We start from the raw sequence: 13,170 nt of genomic DNA, 5'->3' as shown, positions 1-13,170 counted from the left end.
CCTGAAACATGTTGGCTTGTTGCCTTCTTGCACCACCCAGTCCCTACTCCAAAAAAAAAAAAGACAAAGGTTCTAACCCTTCCCTACCCTATCCAAAATGGAAACAAATCTCCAAAGCAGACTTTCTTAGAATTGAATTGAATGGGAAGGGGGTTAGAATCTCTGTCAGGTTTTCCTTACACTTTCTGCCCCAATGACAATGACCCCCTATAGACCTCTTAGGGGGGGCACAGATTTCCACCTCACAGCCTTTCCAGAACCTCCAAAACAAGAATAAGAGTTTTTCCTTTGCTTTAACCCTCCCCTGCCCAGATGGGTAACCCCTACAATACCCCAACCCTAACACTTCACCCCCCCTCAACATTTACTAGTAAAAGCCATGCCTAACAAAAACCTAACCCTTAAAATAAGCCACTCGACCCCCCATAATGATTAACCCCTAAGAGCCAAACCTTACACAAACCCAACCCGTAATATAAGCCTTTACCCCTCCCTCCCCCCAAACATTTAACCCCTAAGAATCAAGTCTAACACAAATCTTACCCTTGCAGTAAACACCTTACCATTTAACCCCCCTCCCCCAACATTAAACCCCTAAGAGCCTTGCCTTACAAATACCGAACCCCCTTGACCTTCCCCAAAATGTAACCCCTAAGAGTCAAGCCGAACACAAACCTACCCCCCCCTACAGTACACATCAGATCACCCAACCCCCCCACCCCCATCATTAACCCCTAAGAGCCAAGCCTTACAAAAATCTCCCCCTAAAGTAAGTTCTTAACATTTAACCCCCGAAGAGACAAGCTTAACACAAACCTAACCCTTAAATCAAGTCCTAACCCCGTAATTCTTCCTAATATTTTATCTGTAAGGATCAAGTCTAACACAAATCTAACACTTACAGTACACACTTCACCACTTAACACCCCCCCTCCCCCAACGTTTAACCCCTAAGAGCCAAGCCTTAAAACAATCTAACCTGTAAAATAAGTCCTTAACACTTTACCCCCCCTCCCCCAACAGTTAACCCCTAAGAGCCAAGCCTTAAAAAAATCTAACCCTTAAAGTAAGCTTTTAACCTCCCCCAAAATGTAATCCCAAGAGACAAGCCTAACACAAATCTAACCCTTACAGTAAACACCTAATCACCTAACCCCCCCCCCCCAACATTTAACCCCTAAGAGCCAAGCATAACAAAAATGTAACCCTTAAATTAAGCACCTGATCACCTAGCCCCACCCCCAACATCTGACCCCTAAGAGCCAAGCCTTACAAAAATCGAACCCCTAAAGTAAGTTCTTACCATTTAACCTCCCCCAAAATGTAATCCCAAGAGCCAAGCCTAACACAAATCTAACCTGTAAAATAAGTCACTTTACCCCCATCCCCAACATTTAACCCCTAAAATCCATTCCTAACACAGGCTTAACTCTTAAAGCGAGTCTTTACCCCGTAATCCTCCCTAATATTTTACTCATAAGAATCAAGCATAACAAAAATCGAACCCTTAAAGTAAGCACCTGATCACTTAACCTCTTCCCTCCCTTCAACATTTAACCCCTAAGAGCAAAGCCTTACAAAAACCTAACCCCCTAAAGTAAGTTCTTATGGCCCCGTACACACGATCAGAAAATCGCACACGAAAAATACAAATTTGGAAACGATCGTACGATAATCTGATCGTTAGTACACAGCTTTCCAGAGCCAATCGCAGCAATTCATGTGAAAATATACCGAGGGACAAATACGAAAAAAAATTTTCGTACGATACCAGATCACACAATTTTCATTTAATCGGCACCGTTGTCATCCGAAAATACAATACAATACAATACATGACATCGCTTCCGAAATTGTCTTCTGCGAGAATTTACATAACTACAGTAACCTCTATTATTTTTCATATGAGATTAGCATGCAAAGAAAAAAAAAAAACAGACGATCAATCATCCGATAATCTCATTGTGTGTACGAGGCATAAGTCACTCGACCTCCCGCTAACACGTAACCCCTAAGAGCCATTCCTAACGCAAACCTAACCCTTAAAGTAAGACCCTTACCACTTCACCTGCTTGCAACATTTAACCCCGAACAGCCAAGTCTAACACAAAGCTGACCCTTAAAGTAAACCCTCTCCAATTAACATCCCCCAACATTTAACCCCTAAGAGTCAAGCCTAACCCAAACCTAACCCTTAAAGTAAGTTCTTACCACCTAATTCTCCCCAACATTTAACCCCTAAAAGTCAAGCCTAACCCAAACCTAACCCTTAAAGTAAGTTCTTACCACCTAATTCTCCCCAACATTTAACCCCTAAGAGTCAAGCCTAACCCAAACCTAACCCTTAAAGTAAGTCCTTACCACCTAATTCTCCCCAACATTTAACCCCTAAAAGTCAAGCCTAACCCAAACCTAACCCTTAAAGTAAGTCCTCACCACTTAATTTTCCCCGGAGTCCACAAACCTACCCTTAAAGTAAGCCCTAAACCCCCTCCAACATTTAATCCCTAAGAGCAATGCCTAACAAAAACCCAACCCCTAAAGTAAATTCTCCCCAACTTTTAACCCCTAAAAGTCAAGCCTACCACAAACCTAAAACCTAAAGTCAGCTGTTACCATTTAACCTCCCCCAATATTTAACCCCTGAGAGCCAAGCCTAACAGAAAAACCTAACCCTTAAAGTAAGCCCTTATCACTTAATGTCCCCCAAAACATAACCCCTAACAAACCTATCTCTTAAAGTAAGTACTTACCCCTTAATTCTCCCCAACATTTAACCCCTAAGGATCCAGCTTAACACAAAGCTGACCCCTAAAGTGAGCTTTTATCACCTAATTTTCCCCAACATTTAACCCCTAAGAGTCAACCCTAACCCAAACCTAACCCTTAAAGTAAGCCCTCACCACTTAACGTCCCCCAAAATTTAACCCTAAGAGTCAACCCTAACCCAAACCTAACCCTTAAAGCAAGTCCTTAGCACTTAATTTTCCCTGGAGTCCACAAACCTACCCTTAAAGTAAGCCCCCCCCCCCCCAACATTTAATCCCTAAGAGCCATGCCTAACAAAAACCCAACCCCTAAAGTAAGTTCTTACCACTTAACCTGCATGCAACATTTAACCTCCAAGAGTCAAGCTCAACCCGAAGTTACCCCCTAAAGTAAGCTCTTACCCCTTAATTCTCCCCAACATTTAACCCCTAAGAGTCAAGCCTACCACAAACCTAAAACCTAAAGTAAGCTGTTACCATTTAACCTCCCTCCAATATTTAACCCCTGAGAGACAAGCCTAACAAAAAACCTAACCGATAAAGTAAGCCCTTATCACTTAACGTCCCCCAAAACGTAACCCCTAAGAGTCAAGCCTAACCCAAACCTAACACCTACAGTAAGCCCTCACCACTTATGTCTCCCTAACATTTAACCCCTAAGGATCAAGCTTAACACAAACCCAACCTCTAAAGTAAGCTCTTACCACTTAACCCCCCCAACATTAAACCCTAAGAGCCAAGCTTAACAAAAACCCCAACCTCTAAAGTAAGCACTTAACACTTAACCTGCCCGCAATATTTAACCCCAGAGAGTCAAGCCTAAAACAAACCTATCTCTTAAAGTAAGTACTTATCCCTTAATTCTCCCCAACATTTAACCCCTAAGGATCCAGCTTAACGCAAAGCTAACCCCAAAAGTGAGCTTTTATCACTTAATTTTCCCCAACATTTAACCCCTAAGAGTTAAGCCTAACCCAAACCTAACCCTTAAAGTAAGCCCCCACCACTTAACGCCCCCCAAAATGTAACCCCTAAAAGCCAAGCCTAACCCAAACCTAACCTTTAAAATAAGTCCTTACCACTTATGTCTCCCCAACATTTAACCCCTAATAAGAGTCAAGCCTAACACAAACCTAACACCTAAAGTAAGCTGCTACCATTTAACCTGCCCCAATATTTAACCCCTGAGAGACAAGCCTAACAAAAAACGTAACCCTTAAAGTAAGCCCTTATCACTTAACGTCTCCCAAAACTTAACCCCTAAGAGTCAAGCCTAACCCAAACCTAACACCTACAGTAAGTACTTATACCTTAATTATATTACATATATATATATATTAATTATACCTTAATTCTCCCCAACATTTAACCCCTAAGGATCAAGCGTAACACAAATCTAACCTGTAAAGTAAGCTCTTACCACTTAACCCCCCAACATTTAACCCTAAGAGCCAAGCTTAACAAAAACCCCAACCTCTAAAGTAAGCTCTTACCACTTAACCTGCCCGTTATATTTAACCCCTGAGAGTCAAGCCTAAAACAAACCTATCCCTTAAAGTACGTATGCTTTAATTCTCCCCAACTTTTAACCCCTAAGGATCCAGCTTAACACAAAGCTAACCCCAAGGTGAAGCTCTTACCACTTAATTGTCCCCAACATTTAACCCCTAAGAGTCAAGCCTAACCCAAACCTAACCCTTAAAGTAAGCCCTCACCACTTATGTCTCCCTAATATTTAACCCCTAAGAGCCAAGCCTACCACAAGCTTACCCCAACACTAATACCCCCCATTGTGCCTTCTCACCTCCTCCGGTAGCCTTTCAGCACCAATGGCGGACAGACCCCACACTGACACCACACATCGGGGAGATCCCCGATGCCAGAACCAACCGAACTGCCAATTTTCTATCCAAAACCATGAACATCGATCCTCAGCACCCGGCGCTTCGCTCTATGACATCACAATTCCCCCATCGCTTCAGCCACCTATCAGACTTCTTCCATCCTCTTTTGCCACATGCGGGCGCGATGTTATCACCAGAGGTGGACACACACAACCAACGCAAACCAACCTTCACTAATTGACTTTTCTTCTTCAAGGGATGAAAACGATCATCCGCCAAAGGTCTCCCCCGACTCTCATCCTACCGGTACTATAACACCACCTGTGTCCATCCTCCTAAATTATTCTTCCCCCTAGAGGCGGCGAAGGAATAAAAAGATGACGATTTAGTCGGCGGCGCGCTGCTGAATATTTAATCCCACCAAGTTAATTCTACAGCCTGGCACGTCCGTTCGTTCCGCGACAACGCGAGCGCCTCCCGGCCGCAGCAGCCTTTGCGTCTTACTCTACAGACCTATATAATCCGGGAGACTCACCTTTCAGGCTGATGGGAAAAGGCCGGTGTAGGCTGGGAGCTCCTTCAACCATTGGCTGGAGGGGGGAATAGAAGCCGCCGCATCCAACAGGAAAAAAAAAAAAAGGCGATTCTCCCCCCCCCCCCCCTCTCCCAGGAAACTGTTTCACCTTGAAGATCCCAGGAGCACTGCAGCAGTTTCCAGAGACGATACGGCTGTGATGCTTTCTTGTGAGTCACCCATCCACAGGGATTGCCTGCGGACGATCGGTAGACGGTGACAAGCTCCAGCACAAGGTGTGGCGGCGGCTCCTGGAATCCGGTTAGAAGCACAAAAGCCAAAAAGGCAGTTCCCTGTGTGTTTTTTTTCTGTAGAAGGTCTGCAATCCTGGAGACTTTTGTTCTGTATTATAAGCCTGTGCTGGCGGTGCGACTCTCTTCCCTCTCTTCCCTCTCCCTGCACTGAGCTGAGTGTTCCTCCTTCTCACCCCCCCCCCTCCTGTAATGTGCGCACTGCTGGAACGTAAAGCCTCCGGGGCTCGTACAAGACACTTCTCCTTCCCAGGTGATCAGAGGGGGGGGGAGATCAGTGAACACCTGTCTGAGCATCAGGTTTCCGCAGCTCAACGCCGATGCCTGGGAAGGAGGAGAACGCAAGGCGGCGTCCTAGAAGAAGGAGAAGAGCAATATGCAAAAAAGGGCAGGAGATAGAGATACGCAACGCTGTTTGCGTTAAACGCACCCAAATCGCGACTCATGTTGTCAAATTGTTGCGCACATGCGTTTTCTAGGAGAAAAGTTCATGCGAAACGCTGCATTCACACTTCGGATTGCGGTTTTGTTTGAGCGATTTGCGTGTGGTTTTGCGCGTCGTATAGGGCTGGCCCTTTCAGGCGAAGAGCTTCGCGCGAATCTGAAAGGCGCGACAGAATGGCGAAGAGCAATATGCAAAAGGGCAGGAGATAGAGATGCGCAATGCTGTATGCGTTAAACGCACGCAAATCGCGGTTCCTGTAAGGCTCTGTTTGCGCGGACGTAAAAATATTATGCACATGCGTTTTCTAGGAGAAAAGTTCCTGCGAAAGGCTGCATTCACATTTCCGATTGCGGTTTTGCGCATCGTATAGGGCTGGCCCGTTCACCTGAATGCACCTGAATGCATTTGTCACCCAAAAAAGAAGCTCCTGCTCCTTTTCAGACGACGAGCTTCACGCGATTTTAAAAGGTGCGACAGAATGGCGAAGAGCAATATGCAAAAGGGCAGGAGATAGAGATGCGCAATGCTGTTTGCGTTTAAACGCACCCAAATCGCGATTCATGTAAGGCTTTGTTCAAAAAAATGTACGCACATGCGTTTTCTAGGAGAAAAAGTTCCTGCAAAAGGCTGCATTCACACTTCGCATTGCGGTTTGGTTTGAGCGATTTGCGTGCGGTTTTGTGCGTCGTATAGGGCTGGCCCGTTCACCTGAATGGGGCTGCCCTATGTGTGTTTATCGCCCCCGGAAAAGAAGCTTCACGTGATATTGAAAGGCGCGACAGAATGGCGAAGAGCAATATTAAAAAGGGCAGGAGATAGAGATGCGCAATGCTGTATGCGTTAAATGCACGCAAATCGCGGTTCCTGTAAGGCTTTGTTCGCGCGGACGTAAAAATATTATGCACATGCGTTTTCTAGGAGAAAAGTTCCTGCGAAAGGCTGCATTCACATCTCCGATTGCAGTTTTGCGCATCGTAAAGGGCTGGCCCGTTCACCTGAATGCACATTTGTCACCCAAAAAAGAAGCTCCTGCTCCTTTTCAGACGACGAGCTTCACGCGATTTTAAAAGGTGCGACAGAATGGCGAAGAGCAATATGCAAAAGGGCAGGAGATAGAGATGCGCAATGCTGTTTGCGTTAAACGCACCCAAATCACGGTTCCTGTAAGGCTTCGTTCACACGGCGTAAAAATATTACACACATGCATTTTCTAGGAGAAAAAGTCCTGTGAAAGGCTGCATTCACACTTCGCATCGCGGTTTTGTTTGCGCGATTTGCATGCGGTTTTGCGCGTTGTATAGGGCTGGCCCGTTCACCTAAATAGGGGCTGCTCTATACGTGTTTATCACCCCCCCCCCCCCGAAAAGAAGCTTCTGCTCCTTTTCAGGCGACGAGCTGCACGCGATTTTGAAAGGCGCGACAGAATGGCGAAGAGCAATATGTAAAAAGGGCAGGAGATAGAGATGCGCAATGCTGTTTGCGTTTAAACGCACCCAAATCGCGATTCATGTAAGGCTTTGTTCAAAAAAAATGTACGCACATGCGTTTTCTAGGAGAAAAAGTTCCTGCGAAAGGCTGCATTCACACTTCGCATTGCGGTTTGGTTTGAGCGATTTGCGTGCGGTTTTGTGCGTCGTATAGGGCTGGCCCGTTCACCTGAATGGGGCTGCCCTATGTGTGTTTATCGCCCCCGGAAAAGAAGCTTCACGTGATATTGAAAGGCCCGACAGAATGGCGAAGAGCAATATTAAAAAGGGCAGGAGATAGAGATGCGCAATGCTGTTTGCGTGAAACGCACCCAAATCGCGACTCATGTAAGGCTTCGTTCAAAAAAATTTACGCACATGCGTTTTCTAGGAGAAAAAGTTCCTGCGAAAGGCTGCATTCACACTTCGCATTGCGGTTTGGTATGAACGATTTGCGTGCAATTTTGCGCGTCATATAGGGCTGGCCTGTTCACCTGAATGCGCATTTGTCACCCAAAAAAAGAAGTGTTTATGGTGGAACAAGCTATGCGATTTTGTTTGACCGATCTGGGCGTGATTTTGCGCATTGCGTAGGGCCGGCCCGTTCACCTGAATGGGGCTGCCCCATGCGTGTTTTTTCGCCCAAGAAGAAGCCTCTGCTCCCGTTCAGGCGACGAGCTTCATGCGATTTTGAAAGGCGCGACAGAATGGCGACGAGCAATATGCAAAGGGCAGGAGATAGAGATGCGCAATGCTGTTTGTGTTAAAACGCACATAAATCGCGGTTCCTGTAAGGCTTCTTTCACACGGGTGTAAAAAATTTACACACATGCGTTTTCTAGGAGAAAAAGTTCGAAAGGCTGCATTCACACTTTCGATTGCGGTTTTGTTTGAGCGATTTGTGTGCGTTTATTTTGCATGTTGCATAGGGCAGGGCCGATTCACCTGAATGGGGCTGCTCTATGCGCGTTTATTGCCCAAAAAAAAGCTCCTGCTCTTTTCAGGTGACGAGCTTCATGCGATTTTGAAAGGCGCGACAGAATGGCGAAGAGTAATATGCAAAAGGACAGGAGATAGAGATGCGCAATGCTGTTTGCGTTAAACGCACACAAATCGCGATTCATGTAAGGCTTCATTCACACGGACGTAAAAAATGTATGCACATGCGTTTTTTTAGGAAAAAAGTTCCTGCGAAAGGCTGCATTCACACTTCCGATTGCGGTTCTAGGCGCCGAGCTTCACAAGATTTTTAAAAGGTGAGATCCTGACGCGTGACAGAATCGCATCGCGTTTGGGGTGGGAACAAGCTCGCGATTTCGTATGACCGATTTGGCCCTGACTTTGCGTGTCGCATAGGGCCGGCCCATTCACCCGAAAAGAAGCTCCTGCTCCTTTTCAGGTGACGAGCGATTTTGAAGGGTGTGACAGAATCGCATGGCATTTGGGGTGGAACAAGCTTGTAAGTTTGTTTGATCAATTTGGTTGTGCGATTTTTGCGCATTGCATAGGGCTGGCCCATTCGCCTGAATGGTCCACCCAATGCACGATTGCTACTGCTCCTTTTTGGGGCAAGGAGGTTCTCGCGATTTTGGAAGGCGCGATCCTGACGCGGAATTTTTTTTTTTTTCAAAATTGGCGCTATTTTTTTGTTTATAGCGCAAAAAATAAAAACCGCAGAGGTGATCAAATACCACCAGAAGAAAGTTCTTTTTGTGGGAAAAAAGGACGTCAATTTTATTTGGGTACATCGTCGCACGACCGCGCAATTGTCAGTCAAATCGACGCAGTGCCGTATCGCAAAAGAAGCCCTGGTCAAGAAGGGGGGTAAATCCTTGCGGGGCTGAAGAGGTTAATTAACTCATCCCTGTACTCCCTCCTGTAAGCACGTTCACAATGTTAGACTGACAACACTGAGTAAAGCAATGGATACCTGATTGGTTCCGGCTCCTCCTTCCAATGTGAAATCCACTCTTTAAAGCGGAGCTCCACCCAAAAGGGGAAGTTCTGCTTTAAGCACGCCTCCCCCCTGCTACATTTTGTATGTCATTTTTTTTTTGGGGGGGGGGGCGGGGAGCGGGTAGCTAGTTGACAGGTATCCACGCCCACTGGAAAGTTCTCCTTTCCCCCTCCCTGCAATCTTCTGGGACTCATCACAGGTCCTAAAAGATTGCCTGACCATTCAGCAGGCGCAGGGGGGACTCTGATGGGGACTCTGATGTATGGGGGGACTCTGGTGGGGACATTGATGTACGGGGGGACTCTGATGGGGACACTGATGTATGGGGGACTCTGATGGGGACCCTGATATAAGGGGGCACTCTGATGGGGACAATGATGTACGGGGGACTCTGATGGAGACCCTGATGTATGGGGGGACTCTGATGGGGACAATGATGTACGGGGGACTCTGGTGGGGACCCTGATATAAGGGGGGACTCTGATGGGGACACTGCGATCTTGATGTATGGGGGGACTCTGATGGGGATCCTGATGTACGGGGGGGACTCTGATAGGGACACTTATATAAGGGGGGACTCTGATATAAGGGGGACTCTGATAGGGACACTGATAGGGACACTGATATAAGGGGGGACTCTGATGGGGACACTGATGTATCGGGGGACGCTGATTTGGACACTGATATAAGGGGGGACTCTGGTGGGGACACTGATGTACAGGGGAACTCTGATGGAGACCCTGATGTATGGGGGGACTCTGGTGGGGATCCTGATGTATGGGGGACTCTGGTGGGGATCCTGATGTACAGGGGGACTCTGATAGGGACACTGATATAAGGGGGACTCTGATATAAGGGGGACTCTGATGATGACATTGATATAGGGGACGTCTCTGGTGGGGATCCTGATGTACGGGGGGACTCTGATGGGGACACTGATATAAGGGGGGACTCTGATGGGGACACTGATGTAAGTGGGGACTCTGATGGGGACACTGATATAAGGGGGACTTTGATGGGGACAATGATATAAGGGGGGCTCTGATGGGGACTCTGATGTACGGGGGGCTCTGATGGGGACACTGATGTACGGGGGGACTCTGATGGGGACACTGATGTACGGGGGGACTCTGATGGGGACACTGATGTACGGGGGGACTCTGATGGGGACACTGATGTACGGGGGGACTCTGATGGGGACACTGATGTACGGGGGGGACTTTGATGGGGACACTGATGTACAGGGGAACTCTGATGGAGACCCTGATGTATGGGGGGACTCTGGTGGGGATCCTGATGTATGGGGGACTCTGGTGGGGATCCTGATGTACAGGGGGACTCTGATAGGGACACTGATATAAGGGGGACTCTGATATAAGGGGGACTCTGATGGGGACATTGATATAGGGGACGACTCTGGTGGGGATCCTGATGTATGGGGGGGACTCTGATGGGGATCCTGATATACGGGGGGACTCTGATGGGGACACTGATATAAGGGGGGACTCTGATGGGGACACTGATGTAAGTGGGGACTCTGATGGGGACACTGATATAAGGGGGACTTTGATGGGGACAATGATATAAGGGGGGCTCTGATGGGGACTCTGATGTACGGGGGGCTCTGATGGGGACACTGATGTACGGGGGGACTCTGATGGGGACACTGATGTACGGGGGGACTCTGATGGGGACACTGATGTACGGGGGGACTCTGATGGGGACACTGATGTACGGGGGGACTCTGATGGGGACACTGATGTACGGGGGGACTCTGATGGGGACACTGATGTACGGGGGGCTCTGATGGGGACACTGATGTACGGGGGACTCTGATGGGGACACTGATATAAGGGGGGCTCTGATGGGGACACTGATGTACGGGGGACTCTGATGGGGACACTGATGTATGGGGGGACTTTGATGGGAACACTGATATAAGGGGGGGCTCTGATGGGGACACTGATGTACGGGGGGGCTCTGATGGGGACACTGATGTACGGGGGGACTCTGATGGGGACACTGATGTACGGGGGGACTCTGATGGGGACACTGATGTACGGGGGGACTCTGATGGGGACACTGATGTACGGGGGGCTCTGATGGGGACACTGATGTACGGGGGACTCTGATGGGGACACTGATATAAGGGGGGCTCTGATGGGGACACTGATGTACGGGGGACTCTGATGGGGACACTGATGTATGGGGGGACTTTGATGGGAACACTGATATAAGGGGGGGCTCTGATGGGGACACTGATGTACGGGGGGCTCTGATGGGGACAATGATGTACGGGGGGCTCTGATGGGGACAATGATGTACGGGGGGCTCTGATGGGGACAATGATGTACGGGGGGGCTCAGATATAAGTGGAGATAAATCACAATGTAGGGGGGTGTGGTATTTGTTGGCTCGGCACACAGGAGTCGTTGTCGGTTTTCCTCCTTTGATTATTGAATGAAATATAAAAGCCGGGAGACTCTGATTTACATAGAAGACACCAGCTGCACAAACATCCCATCATACTGTATACAGAACACAGCTCAGCCAATCACAGGACTCGATCATTTCTATTCTATATTGTTTCTCTGCTACAATCCTCAGCAAAGGGAAGATTAAAGCTGAACTCCGACACAAATACATTTATATCTATTCCTTAATAACCGCAGGATGGAAATCCACTCTGTGAGCACCAAATGTTTTTGCAATCCTCGAATTTACTTTATAAAAGTAGCCGTGACATCATCACTGTGCTGTATATAGCCTGCGCTGAGAGCGGAGCTGGGGGGAGGGGTCCAGCAGGCTCCACCCACTACAGACAACTACAGGAGGGGGCGGAGACAATCACGTGATCCAGCACTTCCGGGTAGCTGGCACGAGTGTGCACCACTGGCGGATCGATCCCACTTTGATTGTTCACAGGGGGGGGGGGTGTTGGGGGAGATGGGTGGGTACCACGGACCCACAGACCCAATGTCCGTTGGCACCCGCCGATCACTCAGTACACAGGCAGAATGGCAGTCTATGTAAACAAGGCAGATCGCTGTTTTGTCAGTAGGGAAGGCATGGATCCTGTGTTTCTGTTAGGGTTACAGGAAGGGTTATGCCCCGTACACACGGTCGGATTTTCCGATGGAAAATGTCCGATCGGAGCGTGTTGTCGGAAATTCCGACCGTGTGTGGGCTCCATCGGACATTTTCCATCGGATTTTCCGACACACAAAGTTGGAGAGCAGGAGATAAAATTTTCCGACAACAAAATCCGTTGTCGGAAATTCCGATCGTGTGTACACAAATCCGACGGACAAAGTTCCACGCATGCTCAGAATAAATAGAGATGAAAGCTATTGGCCACTGCCCCGTTTATAGTCCCGACGTACGTGTTTTACGTCACCGCGTTCAGAACGATCGGATTTTCCGACAACTTTGTGTGACCGTGTGTATGCAAGACAAGTTTGAGCCAACATCCGTCGGAAAAAATCCTAGGATTTTGTTGTCGGAATGTCCGAACAAAGTCCGACCGTGTGTACGCCCTATTAGTGTTAGGTTTATAGGAAGGGTTAGTGTTAGGGTTACATGGAAAGTAATGCCCCGTACACACGATCGGACTTTGTTCGGACATTCCGACAACAAAATCCATGGATTTTTTCCGACGGATGTTGGCTCAAACTTGTCTTGCATACACACGGTCACACAAAGTTGTCGGAAAATCCGATCGTTCTGAACGCTGGTGACGTAAAACACGTACGACGGGACTATAAAGGGGGCAGTAGCCAATAGCTTTCATCTCTTTATTTTATTCTGAGCATGCGTGGCACTTTGTGCGCCGGATTTGTGTACACACGATCGGAATTTAACCGAT

The 13,170-nt window shown here is 47.9% G+C and overlaps 1 protein-coding gene across 4 annotated transcripts in view; it reads right to left on the bottom strand.

The window, feature by feature from the left end:
* The window catches only part of PLEKHG5 (pleckstrin homology and RhoGEF domain containing G5), a 355,104-nt gene that overhangs the window by 268,721 nt on the left and 73,213 nt on the right, over positions 1-13,170 (bottom strand). The window contains exon 1 of one of the 4 annotated variants that reach the window (XM_073603640.1): positions 5,148-5,782. The exons of 1 other annotated variant lie outside the window; for it this stretch is intronic. The gene's annotated coding sequence lies outside the window, so the exon portion shown is untranslated. Of the gene's footprint in view, positions 1-4,572; positions 4,750-4,840; positions 4,975-5,147; positions 5,783-13,170 lie in introns of those variants that run through there. 2 more of the 4 variants (XM_073603641.1, XM_073603642.1) reach the window with 2 other exon arrangements.

The sequence above is a fragment of the Aquarana catesbeiana genome, linkage group LG10, assembly GCF_042186555.1.
Source record: "Aquarana catesbeiana isolate 2022-GZ linkage group LG10, ASM4218655v1, whole genome shotgun sequence".
Taxonomy (NCBI): Eukaryota; Metazoa; Chordata; class Amphibia; order Anura; family Ranidae; genus Aquarana; species Aquarana catesbeiana.
The sequence above is the reverse complement of the archived record's forward strand: the minus strand, read 5'-3'. Positions and strand labels throughout refer to the sequence as shown.